We start from the raw sequence: 27,524 nt of genomic DNA, 5'->3' as shown, positions 1-27,524 counted from the left end.
GACCGGGAGATTCCCTCACGAGGGGAGATAATTACAAGGCACCGTCCTCACCAACATAATGGGCCGGCGTTCCAACACGATCGAAACTCGTTGAAAATGACGGAAATCTTTTGGGTGCAGAACCATTCCACGTAAGAACAAGTAAATCGCAATTTCTTAAACAGTGCTGATGATACCTTGGCAATAATTGTAAAAAAAAAGTTTGCACGCACGGAATCTTCGATGATTCAATTTGAAGTGTAAAAATTTATTATGCTGATGCCATTAATCTGTTTGTATATATTACTTTTATAATTATCAATACTATATTTTCCTTTATTGGAGATGAAAAGAAAGAAAATAAACTAAAAACCAACAGGTTAAAAGGAAAAAGTACTGACGATGACGAGTACAAAGCTGAGAATCTACAATTTAAAGCCCACAAAATGTTTTAAAATGCATCAAGAAGATTTTTGTGCAAAACTACAAAATTTGACCATAGTGATCCATGGAATAAGAATAACTAGAATTCAATTAATTTCGTGGCCAATTATTATATTACAATTAATTAAGGTTTTTAGTTGGCAAAAAGGAGGGAAAATTCAAAAGGTGCGGTTGAGATGGGAAGTTGGTGTCCGAGTGGATCGAGGTCACGATAGCTCAAGTGGTAGAGCAGCGACGTATCAAGCCGAAGTTCGTGTGTTCGAATCCCGCTCGTGCCATTGACTTTTTTATCTCAACTAAAAACCTTAGTTAATTGTAATAACTAGAATTTTTAAGCACCCATAAAATTTACAAATTTATTGAAATATTTCCTCGTCTCATCTAAGGATAATAAGGACTGGTATCTACATAGCTCGGGGTAATTTCTAAAATTGACTGATCGTTAAAGCAAATAGATTTAAGTTGCTAACTGCACTTTCCGAAAGTACAATTAATCCAAATTAACTTCCTTTCTATTTTTTTTATAATACCCATGGTCAGGAGGAGAGAGTTCTGGAGGTCCTGCGAAAATCCAAGAACTGTTATTAATTCTGGCGGATAAACAACAAGATTCTACAAGAAAAGAACTGTTTACTTGACAGCTTTGTTTGTATTTAAAATAGGGTTTGCAAAATTACCACCGGCACATTGAAAGAAAAAAACAACTAATTTGGCAGTCACTAAGGCAATTTTCAGCTTTCAAAAATGTTAATGTATACTTCCTTGTCATACTGATGAGCTTCCACCCACGTTGTTTCACTTTTCTTGTTTATTTTTTTACCAGTCATGGTCAGAATGTTTATTTGTTCATTTACGATTAAAAAAAAAGAGAGTAATTTTTAAATTATAGTTTAAGTGCAAGGGAAAAAATTAGACCGGTTGTAGTACGAAATTATAACGGTATGCAGGATGACAGATAACGGTGAGGTACTTAACAAAGACGCCTACGCGAAATTATGAATCATCTAACATTTTTATATTTTCTTCTTCTATCACGTCTTGATCACGAGAGAGATTATCAGCGTAAGCCCAGTTCTAACAGTACCTCCATCGTCTCTCTGCGACTGGATCGTTCCCATCATCATGATTTTTATCAAATGATAAAATGATAGGGCGGACGGAGGAAAAAAAACGCCCCGGCGCGTTAATGCCATCCACCAAGGTTGATCTAGGATGATAGATGTCAGTTTTACAAGAATGGCATTGCGACGGCGGCGGTCGCCTTTGTGAAGCACAAAGCATTTAAATTTCATTCGTCAACTTGACACGAATGCCGACGGATGCCGTGATTAACAATCATGATGCAGATTCTACTTGTTAATTCATTATTTTGGTTCTTTAAATTATTAGACCTGAACGTCAATTTGACCTCTGGGTTCAATCTGTCACTTTATTTATCTGGAAACATTATATGTAAGTTTATTTTCAAAATGTGAAATATAATAACAACCGAGCTCAACATAATTCTTAAGCTTCCTGTATAGTTTATAAGGAAAATAGGGATATTGAAAGAGCCTAAAGAAGAATATTTAAGGATAGAGATAGAGATAGTGAGAGAGAGAGAGAGAGAGAGAGAGAGTGAGAGAGAGAGAGAGAGTGAGAGAGAGAGAGAGAGAGTGAGAGAGAGAGAGAATAACAGTGAGTGATAAAGATATGATATAGATAAATAAAGTGATAGTACGTAGATATATAAGTAGATAGATAAAGAGATAGTAAGGCAGAGTGAATGTGAGATGGTAGAGCAAAAGAATGAATGAGTATCGCTGTATTTAAAAAATGCTTTAAAAAAATTAGGTCGCCAACGACCTTTATTACAATTAAAGAATCGTTGAAGAAGAAAAATTACAAATAAAGAGAAAGAGTGAGGGAGAAAGAGAGAGTGAAAGTGTCAGAGATAAAAGAAACAAGAGAGAGTGAGAGAGAGAAAGAATGTGAGATAGATAAAGAGATAGGTAGAGTGAAAGAAGAGAGACAGATAGAGAGAGAGTGATAAAGAGAAAGTGAGAGCGAAAGAAAGAATGAATATCATTGTATTTAAAAAAAACATTTCGCAATTTTAAGTCGGGAACGACCTCTATTACAATTAATGAGAAATAGTGTGAGAGAAAAAGCGCGTAAAAGTAAAAGAGATAAAAGAAAAGCGGAGAGAGTGAGAGAGAAAGAAAGAAAGAGAGAGAGAGAGAGAGAGAGAGAGAGAGAGAGAGAGAGAGAGAGAGAGAGGGAGAGAGAGAGAGAGAGAGAGAGAGAGCGTGTGTACGAAAAATGGTAAATCCTATAATTAAACGATGATTTAATAAAGACGATGTAAACTGTACCAAAAACCTTGTGGTTTGTTATGCGCGATATCGTTGTATCGGGACTACTGTGTATTGTGTTTGCACGGGACAACTGCAACTAACTTAAAGTCAAAAATTAAACTAAACGGAAACAGAACAAGGATACGTAGTTTTTCTGCTACGGTGAACTCGCTTCCTTCAATTTTGTACTTGCCAAGGACCGTAAATCACTGTTCTCTTCCAATTCTTCCTCGAGACGATTCGTCTTCTATTGCGACATAATCACTTGCTGGAATTTTAACACAGCAACCCAGATGTTTATTACATGCCGAAACGGGACGAGAACAGCAGTTGCACAAAAAAACCCAGCCAAATTCGGGCCCTGGACGGTAATTAGTTGCGGTCTCAAAACAGAACAAGAAGAATGAAGTTGAGGATCAACAAAGTTTCACAATGAAAAGCTCTTAAACGATATGTTGCGACACATGAGCTCAGAACGAGTTGCCCGCAATCTCATAAATTCGAAAACTTACATAACATAAAACCTCATACCTCATGAAATTTTCACAATACGTTGTTCTATGCAGATGGTATATTTTTATGGGCTGCACATTAAGAAATAATTTAAAACATGAGGCATGAATTTTTCAACAATAATTGTTATTCTAACGAGGGACGTTTAATGTACTTGATTTATCACTGGCTTGATAGTTTTAATAAAAATTATTCTTTAAGAAAGTTGTTGAAACAAGTAAAAGGTAAAAAATGATAACTTTTTTGGAAGAATGAAATAAATAAAACCTAACTAGAATAATTAAAATTAATAATTATCTTGGATAATGTGTACAGACGAGTATGGTCAACAGTAGGGGTGTTAAGGTGTGTCCTTAAAACTCTTCCGTCTTAATTGTACCTAATTGGAACTAATTGACCTAATTCGTACAATTTTTTAATTGCCCTGAGTGCACAGGTTTCACGTACAAGTCAAAATAAGTTTTCATCAGACTTCTTGATAATTTTTTACCTTGTCGTGACATCGTTTTTATTTTGTTGTATTCTTGTTCTTAATATACAGAACGGCGTATCATCGGCTTTCTTCACCTCCTGTGATTATGTAGGTAAAGCCAATTCAACCAGTGCATCCAGATCTCGAGGGTAAAAAAAAACCGGTCCATTTAAGTCGATGCGGTTGGGAAGTTTGTGAGGCACAAACTTGCAGATCACCCTTCGCAGCCGTTCCGACCCGCCGGCGGTTTGACACGAATTAATTTAAATAGTGAAAGCGCGATGAAGAATTGGGTAAATCGTTTAAAAATGACGGACACATGGCTAAATGTGTAAAACGAGATTACAAGGAAGAGAAAGCCTACTTACACAATATACCACGTTTCAATATAACACAATGAAAATATTGTTCATTATTCTGTTTGTCCTTACTGACTATTTTGTTTGTTTTTATAGTTTCTCTAAAAGCTAACTGGACTAATTTTGAGGTCTTGGTTGGTTTCGCTGTGAAGATTGTACATGCACTTAATCACTCCTACAACGAGCAGAAAAATTAGTTCATAGAAGTATAGAAGGCTTTATTGACGGTTTTATTTATTTTTATTAGTTTTCTCATAGGAAGTACTGCTGATAAACTAGTTGTGATCTTCACTTAGTTGTTTTTACTGTAGACATCTTACATACCTACTAAACCACTAAATATCCACATAACAAGAATGATTTGTTCATTGCGCTCTACAAGTCTTTACTGTCTGTTTAAATTTATATTTATGATTTATCTATGACGAATCAGTGCTAGTGATATAATTAAAGTATTTAAAGTTCGGTTGTTTTTACTTTAGAAATTGTACAGGTTGACTCATGCACTTAAAACACCCATATAACACGAAGAAAAATTTGTTCATTGTTTTTTTTACAAGCTTTTATTGACTATTTTATTTGCATATATGTTTTCTCTGAAAGATACCAGTGCTGGGAACTACTATTAACGTCTCGGGTATGCTAACTTTTGCTTTCGACATCGTTCATGACTACTCGTCCTCTTAAAACACCAATACAACACGATGAAAAAGTTATTCATTGTTCTCTATCCTTATTGACTTATTTTTGCTTTTATAATTTCTCTAAAAGATAAATGGACTAATTGTGAAGTCTTGGTTGGTTTTGCTGTGAAGTTTGTACATGCTTTAAACCACTCCTACAAAGAGCGGAGAAATTAGTTCATACCAGTATAGAAGGCTTTATTGACTGTTTTATTTATTTTTTTATTTAGAGATCATGAGATGCGGTCTGATGTGACGTAGGTTTTAGAAAAACATTTTCTTTATCGTCCCAAAGTTTCGATCTTTAATTATTCAGAAATCGTGAGATGCGGTCTGGTGTGATGTAGGTTTCAGACAAACATTTTCTTTATCGTGCCAACGTTTCGATCTTTATTGAGATCATCTTCAGGGCCTGGGATTTACAAACATTGTTTACATATAACAACTACATTTTGNGGGTTGAGATGGGAAGTTAGTGTCCGAGTGGATCGAGGTCACGATAGCTCAAGTGGTAGAGCAGCGGCGTATCTAGCCGAAGATCGTCGGTTCGAATCCCGCTAGTGCCATTGACTTTTTTGTCTCAACTAAAAACATTAATTAATTGTAATGATATATGTACGTTATCTACATACACAGAAGACAAACTCTTTGAGTGAGTAGAAATACTTTGATTGAATATAAAAACTATATTTTGCATTGTATAAATTCACTTTTCCTCATCCTAAATGTATTTGTTAAATGTAAACAATGTTTGTAAATCCCAGGCCCTGAAGATGATCTCAATAAAGATCGAAACGTTGGCATGATAAAGAAAATGTTTTTCTGAAACCTACATCACACCAGACCGCATCTCACGACTTCTGAATAATTATCGATTAACGGTCACTAATCACCACACGTTTCGACCTTTATTGAGATCATCTTCAGGGCCTAGGATTTATAAACATTGTTTAAATTTTACAAATACATGTAGTGTCTGAAAAAAACTCCACAAACTAAACACTACACATTTCATTTTTATTAGTTTTCTCATAGGTAGACTGCTGATATCCTATTTGTCATCATTACTTGGTTGTTTTTACTATAGACATCTTACATGCCTACTAAAACACTAAATACCCATATAATACGAATGATTTGAACGTTGTTCTCTATAAAGTACTTGCATGACTAGTATATATATTTATATGTACTTATAGTATATACTTATATAGTATATATATTTATTTTTATATAGTTTTTCTACGAGATATTAATGCGGATGAACTGATGAGGTCTCTCGCATGTTTGCTTTTTCTATAGACTTGTACACGCTGATTCAACTGCTTAAACAATTATATAACATGAAGAAAATTTTGTTCATTCTTTTCTACAAGTCTTTAATTACTACATTATTAATTTTTATGGTATGCTAACCCGGATATGCTTATTTTTGCATTCCACTTCGTACATGCCCACTCGTCCAATATAACATGACCATAAATTTGTTCATTGTTCTCTACAAGTCTTTATTCGTTATTTTATATATTTTAATAGGTTTTCTAAGAAATATCAATGCTAATGAACTAGTGTTAGCGTTTTAAGTATGGGTCTTTTTGCTGTGGAAATTGTACATGATGACTCATCTTGTTAAAACGCCCATATAACATGAAAAGAGTGAGTTCATTGTTGTATAGAAGTCTTCATGGACTGTTTTGTTTATTTTTATTATTTTTCTCATAGGTAGTAGTGCTGATGAATTAATGATGTGATCTTTGCGATTGTCCTTGCTGTAGACATCGTACATGTCTAATAAACCAGTAAATCCATATAACACGAATGATTTGTTCATTGTTCTCTACAAGTCTTCATTGACTATTAATGAATTTATTTATTGCATTTTTCTAAGAGATATCAGTACGGATGAACTGACGTTGCCGTCTCTGGTATGTTTGCTTTACCTGTAAACATTGTACATGCTGATTAATCTACTTAAAACACCCAAGACAATTTTGTTCATTTTTCTACAAATGTTTATAGACTATTTTATTGATTTTTATGGGTTTTCTAAGATATATCAATGCTAATGAACGAGTATTTGTGTTTTAAGTATGGTTGTTCTTGCTGCAGAAATTGTGCATGCTGACTCATGTAGTTAAAACTCCCATATAACACGAAAAAAATCAGTTCACTGTGTAGAAATCTTTATTGACTATTTTATTGGTTTATATTATTTTTCTAAGCAATATCAGTGGTGCTGAACTAGTGTCAGGTATATGGTGTAAAAATGGCACCATCCTCTGGTACACAGATGGATCTAGAACACAAGAAGGTACGGGGGAAGGACCCGGAACCAAATACTCAGAGCCCATGGAAAAACACACCAGTATCTTCCAAGCTGAGATTCATGCAATTGAAAGATGTACCCAATTCAATCTAAGTAAAGGGTACAAAAACAAGAATATAGCTATCATGTCAGATAGCCAAGCAGCCATCAAAGCACTAAGCTCCAGTATCATTAGTTCAAGGATGGTGCTGAACTGCAAAACCAAATAGGTACGCAGAACAAAGTCAGCCTCTGCTGGGTCCCAGGACACAACGAGAAAGCGGACACCCTTGCAAGGACAGGGGCTGCCACACCGCTGATAGGACCCGAATCCTTCTGTGGCATAGGAATCCACACTATTAACGAATATCTCAGACAGAAGGACAAAAAGAAAATGAAGGAACAATGGAATTCACTCATTGGGCATAGGCAATCCAAGAATCTTCAACGATTTTGGTAAGAAAGAAATCTCAGAATGTGTCATAAAAAGCAGGAACAGACTGCGAATCCTAACAGGATTCCTAACAGGACACTGCAGATTAAATGGACACTTAAAGAAAATTAGAACAATCCAAGATGGCACATGCAGATTCTGCAAGGATGCAGAAGAGACACCAACACATTTATTTACAAACTGCGGAGCTACATTAGCCCGCAGGAGAAAATGTTTTGGGATGTATAATGTGACTATAGAAGAGCTTCAACCACTGAAACATTTCTGATGAAATAGGACTCACCGATGTGCTTTAGGCAGAGAACGGGGGATACAATAGCTCTTAAAAGGCGCAGTATAATATACCCGGGTGTTGTTTTTCTGTGGACATAGAAAACATATATTCTGATGTGACCTGGGGTCAATTTAAACTGGGTTCTGTCTAGGATTTATCCTTTCATTTAAACGAAAACAAAGTAATTTTCCGTAAAAACAGAATCGTGTCATCAGCTCATTCGGCTATATCGTTTTTTCCGATCGCGTGTAACCTTTCTCGCCTCCAACTCGTACACAATGAGGGAGGATGCGGAAATAAGGTCGGTGAGCGAAGGAAGGAAACAAACTAATTGGAGGTTGCCTTCAAAACCAGAAATTTGTAAATCTTATTATAAACCGTGTAAATTGGCAGAGTTGGAAAATGGCAAATTTGCGGAAATAACTCGATGAATTGGATTTCAAAAGAAAGAAACAACGTTTCAACGATTCGGTGTCGTTTACCCACCAAAGGGTAAGTACTTTTTAAGCAAAGAATACAAAAAAGATAATGAAAAAATCCGCAGCGCAGAACCCGATTTCGCGTTCAGAGGGATCTCATGAGAATCTCCGAAGCCCCGCATTATCCTTCTAAGCTATAATATCCGAGGCAGTTTAATTGCCGTGGATATATTTATACGTAGACGATACCGCTCCGGGCTTCACGAAGTCTGTTTTAAAAGGGAATCCGCTCTTTTATCCTTTTACCTTTTTTTTCTCTCCTTTCAATGGAGATTGGACCCGGAGAATCCTACTCGGCAACGAATTCCTTGCTCGTCCGAAGTCAGATTATAAACCCTTTTCCAGCAGGTCCAGAAAGAAAAGAACATTCGACATTGTGTAACAACAGCAAAAGTTCCCATTTTAAATATTTTACCACAAATTAATATTAATTATAAAATTCTAAAATAGAAAGACAGGGCCGAGTAAGAAGATTAACCAGACGTTTTTGCAAGTTTTTTATCTTTTTGAATTTGCATAAATGATCTCTTGCAATCATTATACATATATTTACTTTTCTAATATCTTCTATTTTTTATTATATCTCCTAAAAATTTTTCATCGCGATCGATATTTTTTTATGTTCTTCTGGAAAAGGCAGAATAAAATGTTCAGAAACTTCCAAATTACAGGTTAAAACTCAGGTTTTCAACATACCCCAAGAGCTTCTCAAGCATATCCAAACTATTTCCAAAAAAAAAGTTAATATTTTTATTTTGCTTTTAGTAGACATAGTGAAAATTCAGAGCTGTATAAGTACTAAAAAGACAGTTGTAATGACAAATGTCCAAAGCAAGGTATAAAAGCCATGACTTACATCGACTGGATGTAAGAAACAGTTTATCCAGGAACGTTTTGATCACAGAACTAATAAAAAATTTGAGGAAGAATTGCGTTCGTGGAAAGAATATTGGAACATATAATTTTTTAACGAAAACTCCCAAAATCCTAGCAGTTACAAATGGAAAAGTTTTCCTGTTTCACTTCTTGCATCACATTGACTCTCATTTACGCCCTCACTTCCGATTAATAAAATAACAGAAATGATGGAAATAACACAGAAAAGTATGAGAAGAGCATATTAGGATTTAAACGACGGCATAAAAACACAAACGAAGAAATCCGAAATAAAACGAGAATAGAAGACATAATAAAACTTTAATTGGGCTGGTCATATTGCGGGACGACATCAAATGGACATAAAACGTTTCCGACTGGGCACTACTGATGAAGAATGGGCAAAGAACGACAAGACTTTTCCAAAAGTGAGATGGGAACAAAGCAAGACGAATAACTTTTTCAAATGGCTGGGAGCAAGTCGGGGTCAAACTTTGCAAGAGGTCATTGCTCGTTTAGTGCTTGTTTCAAATTCTTACACTTAGTGAACAATGCAGGATATTTATTTATGGATTGAAATTAGAAAGATGGTTAAACATAAAATATGTGGCGTTATGAACATTAACATCATCATGGGCGCTGTTGGTAGACGTCTGTATTCTTCCTTTCTCGACCTAAGCTTGAAGGTTGAAAACAACAAGTTTCAAGAAGTTGAAAAAAATTTCATTGGTGAAAAAGAGCAAATTTCTCTGCTGCAAAGCTCTGAGATGTATCGGGGATACATGAAACTTAATATTTAATATCAGCTCCAAGTCTGGAGCTTAAAGACTCTCAAATGTCTGGAGAAAGATAACAAGGTGACCCAGATCTGGATGACAGGTCATGAGTGGTTTGAGGTAAATGAAATAGATGAAAAACGTGCAAAAGAAGAAGAAGTCACACCCATTGAGCCAGAACCACAACGAAGCACACCTCACAGTATGCTGAAAACGAAACTGAATAATTTGGTCGGAGAAAGGAAATTTTCACACTTGACTAGGACATCAGGTCTGAGGGGATGGAAGTAACATACCTTAAGCGGAATTCAAGCCTTTTCACTGGTTATATTCCGTTAAACTTGAAACTAATAATACCGACATCTTTCAAATAATTCCACGCATGGTTGGGATATTGCAATATTTTGAAGTATTATACAACTAAGAAAAAAAAATTACTGATGAGATAGTGAAAAGGTGGTCACTTTCTAGGTTAGGTCATTTTCACCATATATATGCCCAAATCATCAGGGTCTAACGCCAATCAGAAATTATCTAAAAATCCTCGCCATCTTTGATTGTGTTCGTTTCGTACAGGTCATATAAACCCTCAGGGTGCGGTGTTTTTGAAAAAACGCCCATTTGTAATGCAGAGCCGTAGGATTCGAACCCGGGACTTTTACCTTACAGTGATGGCCCCGTTTCAACGCTTAGACCGTTGCGGCTACCGACGCCCCCCTCGTTTATTGTAGTTTACATTATTGAGAACTGTAACGTATTCATATGTAACTTAATTAATTTAATAATTTTTACCCATTTTGCTTGAATATTTACAAAAATGAATTTTTGATTTGATAAATGCTGCAATTCTTTTAAAGTCAAGACCTTGTTCACTTTCTGCCTGATGCAAGTTCGTACTTTCTAGCTTTTGTGATCGGCCCGTGTAGCCCGGAGCGGTGCACGGTGACCACTCCCATAACCGGATCCCCGGATTCCTCCAGGAGAATAAGGCGACCCGGTATCGGGCCAGGACGGAGACCGAGTCCTTCTTTGAAAACAAAACGATCCCGCCCCAATTAAACGAATTATCTAAAATCGCCGGCGAGTGACCAAAATGATAGGCTTGACTGTAAGGATTTTTCACCCGGTAACATTCTTTCAATCGGTTCTCGGAAAGTAAAGGGGGACAGCTCATTTCTTTTTTAAAATAAGCACGGCTTATTTGTGCTAATGAGTGATACCGTTTTCAAACTGTTGTCAGAAAGTAAGTCTATTTAGAAAACAAATAAAAAATTCAAGCGGAGAGCATAAAAATCAAAAAGCACATTTCCATTCAGACAGAAATTGATATGAACAACTCCTGAATGAGAATCATTTGCTATTTTGAATTTTTATGACATTATCCAACTTATTTACCAACATAAAACAACATATGTTATCATATTTTCTGAAATATCTAGCATACAATTATAAATTCCTCAACAAAGAACCACCCTTTCCAATGTTATATTTAAATCTTACAATTAATTAAGGCTTTTAGTTGAGATAAAAAAGTCAGTGTCACAAGCGGGATTCGAACCCACGATCTTCGGCTATGTACGCGCTGCTCTACCAGTTGAGCTATCGTGGCCTCAATCCACTCTGATTTCCAATCTGAACCCCACCTTTTGAATTCACGATAGCTCAAGTGGTAGAGCAGCGGCGTATCTAGCCAAAGATCGTGGGATCGAATCCCGCTCGTGACACTGAATTTTTGAACTCAACTAAAATCCTTAATTAATTGAAAGATATTAATTGGTCAAGCGGACCACGAAACTAGTAATTTAATAAGTTTAAAATGAAGTATCCTTCACTAAAGCTCTCCGTGGCCGTTTCATTTGTCGCCGAGAATCAAATAGATTACACGACATTTAAAAAATGGCAAAAAGAAGGGAAAATTTAAAAGGTGGGGTTGAGATGGGAAGTTAGTGTCCGAGTGGATTGAAGTCACGATAGCTCAAGTGGTAGAGCGGCGGCGTATCTAGCCGAAGATCGTGGGTTCGAATCCCGCTCTTGACAATGACTTTTTTATCTCAACTAAAAACCTTAATTAATTGAAAGATATTAATTGGTCAAGCGGACCACGAAAACTAGTGAAGTTATATTTAAATAAAATCCAAATGAATCTAGCAAAAATCTAAATATGGCGAAAATGAAGTTGATAAATCTAGGAAAACTCTAAAAATTAAACGGGCGCGTTAACCGGTTTTCATGAAAATAGAATAATGAAAAATAATATTAAATAGTCTATAATTTATTTACTGTCAAATCTGAGCGGTATCAAAAAAACGAACGGCGTTGAAAAATAAAGGAAAAATTTTAATTCAAATCGACAACTCGACAACCAGAGCCTCCATCATTACAAAAAAACGTTTCTGTAAACATTGCAGAGGCGAAACGCTTTTAGCTTCTTTATATAGTAGAATTTTGAAATTACAAAAAATACTATTAAAAGAAATATATATAATACAGTTGAAATATGCAAATAAACATCCGGTTTTTATTTGTCATTGCCATGCCTCATTTATTTTCATTTTATCTCTTCTAATTCTTTATCATGTTTTTACAGTTAAGTTGTACATGTTACATGTACAGTAACTGACTCTCTTTTGTTTGTTATTTTGCTCGCAAGGCCTGGTTTTAGGTTTTTAATTGTATGTTTTTAACTATAAAAAATACATTTTTTATTGCGAAATTTTGAAAATTCTTCTTGATTGCAAAGATTACCTATTTATTTTGATTACTGATAAAATAAAAATATATTTATATTCTACACAATATTTTGATATTGCGTTTTTCTATTTGTCGAGTCTAATATATTATAAACTATTTGTACATATTAACTTTATTATTTTATAATACACAACAGTCATAAAAAATCGTACACAACTCTAATGAGCATAATTATACAGGATTGAAGATTCTGTAGGGCTTATGTTTCAATTTTTCTCCAAGAAAGTATGGACCCAAATTGACATAAATATACTATTTTTATTCTTTCTCTTTCGTGAATACAAAATATTATTTATAGATAAAATATAAATTGTTATGAAACGTGTTTAAAGGTTAACTTTCTTTTAGTTTGTTTAAAAGTCTAAGATTTATGGCGTGCCATGTTGGATTTATACGTTATTTAAAGCTCGTTCATTTTATTTATTTATTTATTTTTTTATTACAGAATGGATTTCGGAATATTTCGATTTCTGAAGTATGCCGTCCATAAAATATTTTATTGTTGTAATATAATTTACAACCTGCGATATTACTCTTATGGGAAATAAATCAAACAAGGCTACCGAGTGTAGGTCGATGCCAAGGCTGTCAGCTGGATTCCATCGCACGTGGAATTTTTGCGCATGTTTTGACTCAGACTACAAAAAACGGTGTTCAATTTCAGGGACAGACACGTTAATATTGTGCTGGAAAATTCCCCCTTTTTACTTGCCCTGGTTTTAAATGCAGGTCAGTGTGCATTAAACACAAAGTAGAAAACGTTTTTTATACAATTTAATTTTGATTAATATTAGGATAAATTAGTTAAAATTTCATAATATAAAAAGTATTTGAGAAAAACATTCATTTGATTTTCCTGGATTTTGGCTTAATTTAAATTAATAGCGTAAGAAATTATCTAACTTTATACTAGATTTTCTAGAAAACCTCGTCAGGAATGGAATTTTCCTCGTCGGTTTTGTTTCCAAATTTATTCAATTATTAAACGAGAAAAAACCTATGTAATTCAATGCGATCCGGGTGTAGACATATGTGATGGGGGAAGAATATCAAGGTAGTAAGTTGTACTTTTGAAAAACTTTGCACTGAAAAGGGTCTAGGTCCGTTTCCTTTAATCTTTTGAATTATACTAGGAAAATTTGATAATTTAAATATTTAAAACAAAACGAATTGGGCTTTGAAGCAACAGTGATCCACGGATTATTGACAATATAAAAATCGAACGACCCAAAACCAGAAAACCAGACAATAAAACCGTCGAAACTTTTTAATGGCTTAATAAAATTCGGATTAGCCGGTGAACGTCCGATTAAACGCCGCGTTTAGAAGCAGATTACGTCGAAACTTGTTTAACAACACGCGATTCTACGAGGTCCAAAAATGGCCAATCGTATCTGCCGACAGTCCATCGTGCACTTAGATCAAAAAACGATATGATTATTGCAATTCATTAAACATAAATATGACTTGACAATCAAGTTAATGATGTATAAGGCACGGTGATAATTCAGAATCAGCATGTAGCAGACAAATGAAAGAGAATCGTGGGACTAAAATTTACTTTTATAAAAAATGGCAAATCGAACTAATTGTAAGTTTTCTTCATAAATTTCGCATAAATAAATCAATTTTGCAAACTTGAAATACGGAGATAGGCATAGGTCAAACAGTACTACATCATCACGATGATTTCATAAAACTTGTTTCGTTGACCGTATTTTATTTTTGACGATAGACCCAAGTGGCTAAGAATTATGACGGTCGTCTATCATATCTGACAACAGTTCATCATACACTTTGTTCAAACCCAGGCAATTTTACAATGACGATCTATGGTAAAATTGAAAATAAATTCTATAGAAAAGATTTACAACAAACATCGAGATTTTAAAACGATCCCGAAATGGGGCCGAAAAGTGGCAAACAACTGTTCATCATAATCACTGTTGTAATCAAGAAACTTCTCGAAAATATTTGTGTAAAACATAATTTTTTCGGAAAATTTGTTGAATCGAAAATTATTATATTATCGATAATTTAAAAACCACAAAACAAAATCATCCATAAATGGCCAACTATAAATATTATAACAAAATCTTCCACTCTACCAGACATATCAAGTATATATATTGGTTTTAAATCGAATCTGAGAGAGGATAATCAAAATTTATATAATTCATATATTTAGACTAGGTACGAAACCTTCTCAGATCAGAAATATTATTAAAAAGAGATAAGTGTCTATTCAGGACTTATGAAATTTCACAAAATCATATATTTTTAGCTTAACAATGGTTAAAATCGGCTATTAGGATTCTATTTTAAAATACTAAACGTGAAAATATACGTGCATCATGAATTCTTCTCAGTTTTCCTAGCTTGATATCAAGTTAAAATATCCTTTTACCCTAGATTACTTTTTAATACAATGTTTGAAAGACTTTCTTCAGAGAGATGATTATACAGATGAAGAGTAAACATAAACAACTAAAATGTGAGTTTCCAGGTACAAGAAAGCCGTACTTTATATAAAGATAAAATAGATAGAGATAAATAAATAGTTTTTCCAAAAATATAGTTTTTCACTGTAGTACTGTTTATTATCTTTACACGTTCTGTACTCCGAGTTTTATTTGATTATCAATACTATTTGACCACAAATTGTTTATTGATTGATGGTCGCAGTTGTTCATGGACTTGTTTGACAAGTTCAGCAAGGTCGATGGATCAGAGAAGATCAGAAAAGTCAGTTTGCCATAATTTTGATTTCGGAAACTCCCCTACTAGAACTCTTAAGCCCTAACGCTGAGTTCAATTAAGTAAATATACTGTAATTCCTTTTTATTTGTTTCAGGCCTTTCTCTCATTTTCTTTCTCAGATTATGCAACGACAACGGATAACGATTTGTGAGGGCCGACTCGTGTTTTTTCCACGATAAACGCCACGGCCATATTCCGGTTTGATTTATTTATATCGGCTGGCTGAGTTCCCTTTAGCAAGTCCTTGTCGAAAGAGGGAAGAGAATGGAAATACTGCGGTTTGAAAACGATCTGAAGACCCCCTGACGAGGTTTTTTCCACTTGCAAGAAATACTTCTGCGGTTGACCAGTATTAAAAAATAAATAAATAATATATTTATGTTTATGAAGACAGGAAACTTCTATAGACTCAAACACCGCCTGGGAATGGGCTGGTCCTTCAAAATGAAATGTGGCAACGAAGATACTGCACACGCCCTGTACTGGAGTGACTATCACTCATGTCATCTACTTAGAACATACAACAAGCAACATAGAACAACGAAGCATACTTGGCCCCATCATGTATCCATTAACACTGCAGACTTACCACGACGACGATATAACGATATAATATTCTAAGCCAGACTAGCATCCAAGAACAAACTGAGCTTATCAAAGCATGTTGCATAATTTGTAAAACAAAAATGTACATAGATAAATGAAAAAACTTGTTCTACACTGCACATCATGACAAGGAAGAACTCTAGTTGTTTGAAGTTTGGTATGCGACTTTAAATGGTCCGACTACTCATCTAGTTGATGTTCACTCAAACATGTTTCGTCTTCACGCCAGCTTCATAGATCAGAAAGTTTCTTATTGAAGATAGTGTGAAGCCTTGAAGTATACGCAGATTTAGAATTCAAAGTATGTATATTAATTATACTGCTGACTTGTCTATACACTATACACCCCAATACCAATACCACCATCGCGGATGATGCCGCAATTTAGTCTTCCAACCCAAATCCTATCCAAGAAAGCTCCAACCAAGAACACTTCTAACTAAACTCCAAATTAGATCCGATAATCCTTACTGACTTCTGCTTCACAATGAAATGCGAATACCAATACACGAATAACGAATACCAAAATAAACCGATGTTCAACAAGAAAGCAGACTTGGTCCCATCATGTATACATTTGTATAACTCACCATCGGCATATTTCACTGTGTAGTGAATACTGAGTCATATACATTTGTACATGTATGTACACTGTATGAGTGTAGTTTCATTCACGTTCATTCTTTATTACTAGGACGTAGACAGCAGACTGACATGGTACATACACATAAAAGTTAAGACACATCAACTTAAAAAAATACTTGGACAACTACAGACTTTTTTAGGACCCAATCTTTTTTTATCGTAATAAATAATATAACAAGTGTAATTTTATACAACTCATTACTTCGATCGCTTTGGACGCAGTGGAACTGTGAAATTCCGGCCAGCTCATCCGATTCTTCCATCAAAGTCTTCAGATGAAATGTGAAAACCTTCCCAACTTCACTATCCTCAACGACCACACATTCCAAAAAACTGGCTTTTGATATACGGAGTGGAACTGTGCGGTTCCGCCCAGCTGAACCAATTCTTCCCTCAAAAGTCATCAGAAAATTGTCATAGCTCTTTATTACTTCACCAATTACACTATCTACAACAACCATAGCATTCCTTTTGTCTTGAGCCCCAAGAAGGGGTAACCGACTTCCACTCGTCAGATATCCAGCACTATACCTAGGTAGTAGAAAAATAAACAATTTACACACAAAACATAAAACACATCAGCTTAACAGAAGACTTGAACAACTACAAAGACTTTTAAGACCGAAATCTGTTTTGACCATAAAAATTCAACTAGCTTGTATAAAACGTGAACCGTGTAAACCTGCCAAGACGTATGACTTCTTACTACCTCACTTGCCTCACGATGGTTTATGGATGGTCATCCGAAGTATAAATTCCCCAACCCTGTACCTCGGCCACCTTAAACGTCGATGCGCACGAGACCTCCTTAATCCCTCACATTGAGTACCAGAGGTGGCTGGTTTATTATGTGTCGTCAGGGTTCACTACTGGCCATAAATAGCTGCAAGGACTGAAGGTTTCGAGGGGGCGTTGGACGATGTAAATGGACGAAACTCCGCACGCACACTAAATTACACACCTAATGGAATCGAAGGCAAAAGTGTCATTTCTTTCTCGGCCCCGGGTCGCAAATTTTAAAAAGAACAAAATAGAAAATCATGACAACCGGAGGGACACGGAGCCCCGAGGGGATTACTTTCGTTTGAACTTTCTCGACCAGATGATCTTTGACTGTTGTACTCATACAGCGACGATGAAATCACCCTGGGGCCTTTTCGTGCTTATCGCCGTTCATCTATTTAATACGATATTACATATCTTCTAATAAATATTTATGGTCCGAAGAACCTTTATGGCCTTATTTGGTGCGGAAGATGTTATTATATTTAACTCACCTATCATTACGCAACTTAGAGCGTTGATGAAAACTCCTTTTAGTGAAAATTATGATTTATTTTTGGAGTGAGAGGTCCTATTCGTAAAACTGCTTTAATTGTCTATGATTTGAAAGACATTCGATGGCATTTTGTTGGTAAGATGTTCACACAGTATTTGATATATATTGTAGATTATATAGACATAAAATTGTAAACAGATTGGAACAGACGTTTCTTTTTGGAAACTCGTTGATGGTCGGTTGCGGTTATATCACTTATCAGCAGTCGATATCGAAAGATTATGAGATGAAATTGCCATTGCATAAGGTTAAATTAGGATGGCGTGACCACCGTAGCGATTACCGGACGGAAGGACAGTTCCCGACCAAATGATTTTCCTCCGTTGCAAACCATATCTAGACAATTTCTCGGGATTATGGCCAGGCGGGGTCGTGACACGAGGCGGGGAAAGCAGATGATCTAGAAAATGGAAATTACACTATCGTGATCCCTTTCTATACAGGTTTCCTGAAGAGTAGACGTATTTCGTCCATAGGTCGCTACGTTTTTGAACGGGCTAGCCTTTATTTTTTTCGAAAGTCAGAGGGTGAAAGTGTATTGTCACCGAATATGTTTTATTCGGAGAAGATTCGGGTTGGAATGCGCCCGGCACTGGTTTCTGGATCGGGCCAAAACCGGGTCGGACGGGAACCCTGGCGTTTTGACAAGTCATGATGCACTTGTAAGTTTCACAAAGAAAGTTTTATTGCCAATTTTATCTAGGGCTTTGAATAATAAAGGCTTCTGGCAGATACTTTCTAATTTAAGTAGCTAATCATGACATGACCGACTTCGTTAAAAATAGACCTTCTTACTCCATAATTTCATTCCTGGAAGTTACCTATAATTAAAGCTGTGAAGAAGGACAGAAACAATATATTTTGTTGTGATTCAAGTTATATCCTTCATGGTAACCGTTCAATCGTATACAGATTTCAGTTTGTAGGTTAACAGTTTATAATCACTCACATGGCCCTCCGGGCCGGATTTTTCTTCTATCCCGTAAAATAGTATGATTATACCTCCATATGAAAAAATGTTTCAATGATTGTCAGCATTCACTTTGCTCTCGTTTTTGAAAAGTTAAATCTTTATGTTTACCTCGATAAAAAAGTTGATCTACTGCAGGGGGGTCGTTTTACCTTCTTCCCTACTTTTTCTTCTTGGTAACATCTCTAATATTACTTAGATTTATTTATTTGTACCCGAGGACCAAGAAATGGGTTTCAGCATTGGTTTCAGGCAGTGACCGGCCGAGTCTGAACTTAAGCCCTACCTTGAACAACTTTTCTCTGTTCCGCGGCACACCAAAAATAAACAAGGTTTCTCTCCACGGCCGACCACCTTACAAACGTATTTTGTAGATTTTATTTTATTGACATCTAAGACATAAGCATGAAATCTAATCTTTGAACAAATTTTAATTTCTGTACCATCCGATAACAGGTCATTCTGATATATTCGGTCCTCCGGGCCGGATTTTGTTCTATGCTAAAGAAGTAATATAATATTAAGTATCTAAGTAATATAATATATATATATATTGCAAATTGGTATATCAATTGTACATAATAGCATATCTGGCGTATAATAAGGACCTTTCAGAACTTCTTTAATTAATGACAAAAATATATTAGCTTTCTTATTAGGGAACCTTATGGTCAGATTGTTATGTCCATCAGTAATTGTCTACAATAAAAATGAACTATAACATAACAATTCAAAACTATTTACCAGTTTTTTCCCAGTCTTTTGTTCCAATTTACATTACAATTTATTTTGATAAAACGGGCCAGATTTTTATTTTCTATTTCACAAAAGAAGCAATTTTCCTAGGAAGTCTTGTCGTTCCCTAATAAAAATTAGCTTTTTTCAAAACTAAATCAAACCCTTCTCGAAAGATATTTAGCTATTTTTAAACCAATTCAAAGTTTCCAAATCTTTGAGGTTTTTTCAAACTAAATCAAATTTCCCTAATAAAATATAGCTTTTTTTCAAAACCCGATTAAAACTTCCCAAACTCAATTGAACATTTTTAAAACTAACACACTTCCCATTAAAATGTACCTTCTTTAAAATACAAATCAAATTTTCCAAATAAAATTGAGCTTTTTCAAAACTTAATTCAACCTCTCAATAAAATATAGCTTTTTTTTAAATACAAATCAAATTTTGCAAATAAAATTGAGCTTTTTCAAAACTTAATCCAACCTCTCAATAAAATATAGCTTTTTTCAAATACAAATCAAATTTTGCAAATAAAATTGAGCTTTTTTCAAAACCAAATCAATCTCTTTCTAAATCAAGTTGAACCGTATTCAAAACCGAATCCAACTTTCCAAATCAAATTGTATTTTTTTCATACAAAATCAAATTACATCAAATGACATTTTTTTTGCAAAACCAAACCAAACATTCTAAATCATATTGAGCTTTTAAAAAGATTAAATTTTACTTTTTCAAAACCAAATCGAACTCTTCTGAAGTCATAGTTAGCTTTTTTAAACAAATTGAAAGTTTCCAAATCCCATTTAGATTTTTCAAAGCTAAATCAAAATGTCGAAATAAAATGGAGCTTTTTTTGAAACCAAATCAATCTCTTGCTATATCATACTGAACTTTATTCCAAACTAAATCAAACTTTATAAAGCAAATTTTTTGGAAACAAAACCAAATTGAACTTCTTTTTTTTCAAAACAAACTAAAAATGAAAATTCTCTTCCCAAATGACATTTAATTTTTTTCCAAAACCAAATAAATCATTGAAAATCAAATTGAGCTTTGTACAAAACCAAATCAAATTAAACTTCGTACAAACAAAATCAATCTCTTTCCAACTCAAAATGAACTTACGTCTGTGATTTTAATAAAATACTGAAATTGTTTATTAAACATTTGGTTTTTGTCGAGGCGTTGGTGATTACTGATTACTGATTACTGATTAGAATATTAATGAACTGGCTTATTGACTCCATCATTTTCATTGTAAAATTTCTTCAAAAATTCAATTTCTTGTTGTAGAAGTAGTAAAAATGCAAATGAAGTACGATATTCATCATTCTCCATTATTTGATCAAAAATTATTTTATAATAAGAAATATGTTTGTAAAATTAGCTGTGGCAAGTTTTGTTCAATAATTTAATTACTTAACTGTAGAATTCCTTATGTGATAACCAGCGTTCTGTTTACATTCTTTATGGTTTTAACGTAGAACTCTCCAGAAAATCAGAAAATTTTTGTACAGATTTTTGAAGAATACTGATGGAAGATCGGCCGAAAAAATTTCTTGTTAAAAGAGCAAGTAGTGAAAATTGTCATTTTATTTCATTTATACTAATAGATGCATGATTGCATTGAAAAATTTATTCACTTTTTCGCTGAAATTTAACGGGTTTCGCGCCAGGAGATCGTAGGATAACCTAGGTGCTTTAACTACCTGGATTTCATCTCAATTAACCAAGATCCGCGGTACTAATTCTCACGCAGTTCCCCATTTTCACTTCCTCCAGGGATAGGCCGAGTACTGGAGGAAGCTAATTCAAAAGATCCACCGTCTTCCGGGTTCGATATCAAAAAGGTCGCCTTTCGGCCAATCACGCCGGTGAGAATCAAAACCAATTGGCCCCCGGAGACATTGAGCCCTTCCTCCTTGTCACGGCCGGATAATTTTTCTAATCACATACTTTATTGTCTCTGTTTATTTCACCTCGAATTTACACGAGGCCTCCAAAAAAGAAAAAGCCAATGGGTCTAAACAAAATCGTCTTGCAAAATGTTTCTGAACCTCATAAACTTCGACCCATTAACAATATTAAAGTTTACAAAACCTAACCCTGAAGGGTTTTTAATTACAAATACATTTGTTATTAATTGAACAATTTGTCAGCCAAAGGTCGAGCAAAGAGTGAAAGCGCCGTAGAAAATCGAAATATCTGGTGTTATAACAAACGTCTTAAACCGTTTGGAAATTGAGTGAAAGGTACCTTTCCCTTTCTTGTAAAACAAGTTCCTTTCGCATCAACAAATAAATTGTTTATTTTGCGTTTTAAAACTATAAAATATTTGAAATGAATATTAAGCGTTTAATAACGATGATAAAAATTTGTCAGGCAAAGTTCCACAACCATCTTTTAACATTTTCCTTTTCACGATATCAAAATCTAAACCAGTAAACCAGAGTGTAAAAACATCTTTAAATGTCCTCAAATCATGTTAAATTTCATAACCATCATAAAAATGTCAAAAAATGCTCTTCTTCTGAGGCGAAAAAACGCAGGTGGAAGCTCAGTCTGAAGTTTAATGTTAACACCAACGCTAAACGGTAAGTAGCAGGCAACAGGTACTTACATATTTTATTTTGACAATTTTTATTCACCTGAATACATTGGAATTGGCGGATTAATTTTTCATTTAGACATACCTGAAACAAAAAATAAAAACAAAATTATAACACCGCAGGATTTTTTCTTAAATAAAAACATTTTATTGTGTATATACACAATTGAATGGTTAAGTTATCTGCAAATATGTTGAGTCTCAATTTCAAAAGATTGAACAAACCTTGACAGAAACCTAAAGCGAATATTTGAAAGGAAACTTCAGATAAACGTGTGTGTGTGTGCGTGTGGTGTTTAGTGACTGTTAATTAATGTGTATTTACTAATTGCTATTATTATTTTAAAATAAACATTTAATTCAAAGTTATATAGAAACAATTGGTGAAATTATTTGTGAAATGTGTGGATTCCCGTGCAACCTTCTAGAAATTATTTTTTAATATTATTCCCCTTTAAACACGTCGTACTCAGGTTTGCCCGTAGCCCGTGGAACGTCTATTGTGGTGTACTTGCCTGCGGCCTTGCCACACAGTGGACAGTGAATGCCGTACAAGGACAGTCAAGTGCTGACCCACTTTGTCCCCCTTACATAACTTTGCCGGTGTACTTTCGACTTCGTTTTTCCAACTTGAAACCGTGTGGGGACAGACAAACTACAAAGTGTCTTAATTTTTCAAAATTGTCAAACAAAATAGGCGAATCTGGGAGACTAGAGCGAAAATGTGCGGACCACGATTATCAATGATAGCGTTGTAAAACTAAGTCGTCACTGTATAATAAATTGCTTATTTGTAAAGCCAACGGTAGTGGAAGAATACAAGAGAGAACTATATTCACAAAACGCGCCTTTTTGGACCTCCGGGCCGGATGAGTGTGTTTGTAAATTGCATAAATAATACAGCAAATAAAGAGTTGTTAGTTTACTCGGTTTAAACATAATAGTTACAAAAATTGCCACGGTGTGTTCAATATGCATGCTATTTAGTTACCACATGACTTAATAATAAGCCTGGTTACGTAATAAAAGTAAGTATAAGTATTTATCATTTGTATACATATAAATTACACAAAATACCAATTATTATATGAAACTACTACCAAATAATAAACATTACGACGTTCGGAACCCAATCCTGAACACCTTAGTGACGAAAAGGCGATACAATAAAACTGCTATAACCAAACTATCCAAAAACACAAAACTTGCTCAAAAAGTTTCAATATTTTATATTTATTCAAATTTATTTGTCTAAAATACTCTTTCGTATATGTGATTTATAATTAACATTGAGTTTTGAATAATTATTGATGAACGAAAACGATTTACCAAATTTTGAGAGGATTTGTCAGATTGTCTAACTACTGCCCTCCTGATTGACAAGGAATCTTGGTTCTGCAGCATAGCCTGTTCAAGAATATTTCTAAATTTACTGTTTCCTATATTAAAGGAAATTGGTTCTCATAAACTTACAAAACCTAGTATTCTATTGATGAGGGTGGATGCAGTGGATTGATAAAGCCCTATCCAAGCCAAATTAGGCTTAGCATTTAGGCTGTCTGAATACCAATCCCTACTAGTTCATATTAACAGATAACCTTCTATTTCTAAGGTATGCGTGTACTTTCGAATTCGTTTTGCCAGCTTGAAACTCTGTGAGGACAGACAAACTACAAAGGGTCTTAATTTTTCAACATTGTCAAACAAAACAGGCGAATCTGGGAGACTATAGTGAAACTGTGCGCATCACGATTATCAGTGTTAGCCTTGTAAAACTAAGTCACTATATAATAAATTGCTTATTTGTAAAACCAACGGTTGCGAAAGAATACAACAGACAACAATATTCACAAAAAGCGCCTTTTTGGTCATCCGGGCCGGATGAGTGTGTTTGTAAACTACATAAATAATACAGCAAATAAAGAGTTGTTAGCTCGGTTTAAACATAGTTGTTACAAAAATTGTCCCGGTATGTTCATATGCATGCCATTTAGTTCCGACATGACTTAATAATAAGCCTGATTAAGTAATAAAAGTATGTATACGTATTTATCATCTGTATACATATAAATTATACAAAATACCAATTATTATATGAAACTACTCCCTGTTAATAAACATTACGACCGTTCGGAACCCACTCTGAGGATACCTTAGAGGCGAAAAGGCTAATAAAACAAAACTGCTATAATCAAACTGTCCAAAACCACAAAAATTGTTTAAAAGTTTTCAATATTTTATATTTATTTAAATTTATTTGTCTAAAATACGCTTTGGTATATGTGATTTATTACAATTAATTAAAGTTTTTTAGTTGAGATAAAAAAGTCAATGGCACGAGCGGGATTCGAACCCACGATCTTCGGCTAGATACGTCGCTGCTCTACCACTTGAGCTACCGTGACTGCGACCCACTCGGACACTAACTTCCCATCTCAACCCCACCTTTTGAATTTTTCCCTCTTTATCTAGCGTATCTAGCCTAAGATCGTGGGTTCGAATCCCGCTCGTGCCATTGACTTTTTTTATCTCAACTAAAAAACCTTAATTAATTGTAATATATTAATTGGTCAAGTGGACCACGAAATTAGTGAAAATATGTGATTTATATTTAACATTAAGTTTTGAATAATTATTTATGTACGAAATCTGTACTATTTAACACATTTAGAGACGGTTTGTCAGATTGTCTAACTACTCCTCTCAAAATTGATTAGGAGAGAATATTTCTACATTTAGTGTTTCCTACATTAAAGTAAATTGGTTCCCATAAACTTACAAAACCTAGGATTGGATTGATGAGTTTGAATGTAGTAGATGGATAAAGCCCTACTCAGGCTAAATTAGGCTTAGCATTTAAGTTGTCTGAAACCAAGCGCAGATAGTTCATATTAATAGATGACCTTCTATTTCTAAAGTATGCGTGTGTTCAGATATTATGTTGGCATGTTTGCCAATTGCAGAAGTTTCTACTAAGAGAAAGTAGCAAGTTAGCTAGTTCAATTGAAGGACTTTTGATAAGTCACTAGTAAGTCAGTAAAGTCAATACAAGGGCCATTCTTCATTTTATTGACTGATCAAATAACATAATTTTTTGTTTTCATTAATATTAATAATTAGTTTAATGAGAAATGTTTCTACAAGACTTAAAGTGCATTGTAAGCAAAATATAATTTCTAATGTAAATTACATGTTTTTTTTGCGTTTTTCCTCTTATGGTAGTTCGTTTTTGGTTACTTTATGATAAAAAACAACAATCTTTTTCTAAAGTTACTAATAAAAATAACTAGGGGTTTTGCGTGCGAGTAGTAAAATGATAAACTCGATTCTGCCCGGAAAGGTCAGATTATTAATTGTACGAATTTCTCTAAAAGTTTAAAATGGCCAACTTTCATTCATAAATTGTTTCATTAGAGAGTCAACTTTGAACCTCCCTGGCCCGACTGGTCTTTATATTAGTATTGAAGCGGACGTGTTTCGGTGGAAGACTGACCGTGAAGCCAAATCGTGACTAGGAAGAAAGAGCGAGGTCGGATGAACACGAAAGATCAAATTGTTGACAACGAATCATCAACTCGAAAAGCGCAAAAACATGATTTCGCTCTTCAACGTAATACTACATCACAAAATAAATGTTAAAATGTTTAATTACATGTTTTTATTGCATTATTTTATTTAGGTTTGACGGTAAATTATGGAAACAAACGACGGTTTACTTTTAAAATAGTGTAATACTGATTTAAAAGGGTTAAAGATTCAAAGTACGGTACTATCTGCTTGGTTTTTTTCTGCGTTTCACAGATAATTAAAGAGCTTGGTCTTTCAGGCTCGTCTGGCTTTTCTTTTAGCCATCAGACGTGTTAGCCTGCTTTTTCCAACGACATTTCACCACCGGCACGTCAGGATCTGCACATTTTTTCATCGGTGATTTTGTTTCTCACAGGTTCGAGGGCAGTCACCCCGGTACCAAAGACATTCGGGACGTGACCCGAGATGCAGAAAGGGCCCGGGGCCGACCCGTTTCCAGGCTCACGATGGTCGCAGTCATCCCGGCCCTTCAATAATAGAATCGCTTCACGCTCCTTGCCCCGTCTGCAAACACTCCTCGGTAAACCGTTACGAGAGCTGAACCGAAAAGAGAACTCTGCGAGACTGTGCGATCCGTCATACTAGCCGGCAACGGACTGACAAACAACGGTCTGACGCCCGCGGAAGAATGGGGTCTATCGACGGTCCAAACCGAAGTCTATTCGGAAGAAACCACGGACATAGGTTAAGTCCGCAGACCTGTTGAACATGTGCATATCCTGAAATTTTTGTTTTCTGGTTTTCTCTGAGTACCGGAGAAAGATAGCAGTACCCTTGTAAACCATAGCTATTCGAAAGGAGGAAGTCAGTGATTCGTAAATTGCGTTTTGCCACCGAGCGAATTGTGTGAATTCTATTATCTTTCGATTTTTCGGTTTGGCAAGGGAAATAAATAAATTGCAGCTTTCCATTTTCACGGTAAATTACTGCGGCCGGCGGCTTCAAAAGAGGACATTGTCAACCGTGGTGAAAGAAGGACGCATTTAAAAATCGGAAAATGACTTATTGACCGCTTACTACGTCTCCGTTTAACACAAGGAAAATATTAGACTGGAAACAACTTTAACTGTTTGTCTTCCTCAAGAATAAACCCGTCTACAAGTACCAAATGTAATTATAATCTCAATGTTCTTGTCCAATTATATGTAATACTTCACGCATAATTGAACTTATCTGGCTGACCTCAAAAATGTGATTTATTTTCTACCTTTTCCACTGATAAGAAGTTAGCACAATGATTTAGTATTTGTAATCTTTAAAATCAAAACTTAAATAATTAAACATGAAGCTTTTTTAGTATGGCATTAGAAAACAGAATAAAAATGATAAACTACTTGACTTTCTTTTTTAGATTTTCACGCGACATTAAACAAACAAACACTACCATCAAGAAAAATATAAAATCATTTGAAAACAGTTACTGGAACTTACAGCTGAAACCAGCTGAGCTGCTCGGCAGAACGGCATCAAACGGCTGACCGGGCAGGAAAGGGACTTGAAATGGGAATGACTCACCGGGACCAATATTAATATTCATTATATTTATCTTCAAAGAGCAATCCTTGAGCA

The 27,524-nt window shown here is 34.9% G+C and overlaps 1 protein-coding gene across 5 annotated transcripts in view; it reads right to left on the bottom strand.

Annotated features, from left to right (window-relative positions):
- LOC106663643 overlaps positions 1-27,524 on the bottom strand; it is a 303,217-nt gene that overhangs the window by 37,563 nt on the left and 238,130 nt on the right. The gene's annotated exons all lie outside the window — the stretch shown is intronic.

This window comes from Cimex lectularius, unplaced genomic scaffold (assembly GCF_000648675.2).
Source record: "Cimex lectularius strain Harlan isolate CLEC.00 unplaced genomic scaffold, Clec_2.1 scaffold89, whole genome shotgun sequence".
NCBI classification, from domain to species: domain Eukaryota; kingdom Metazoa; phylum Arthropoda; class Insecta; order Hemiptera; family Cimicidae; genus Cimex; species Cimex lectularius.
This window is presented reverse-complemented; position numbering and strand designations above follow the sequence as displayed.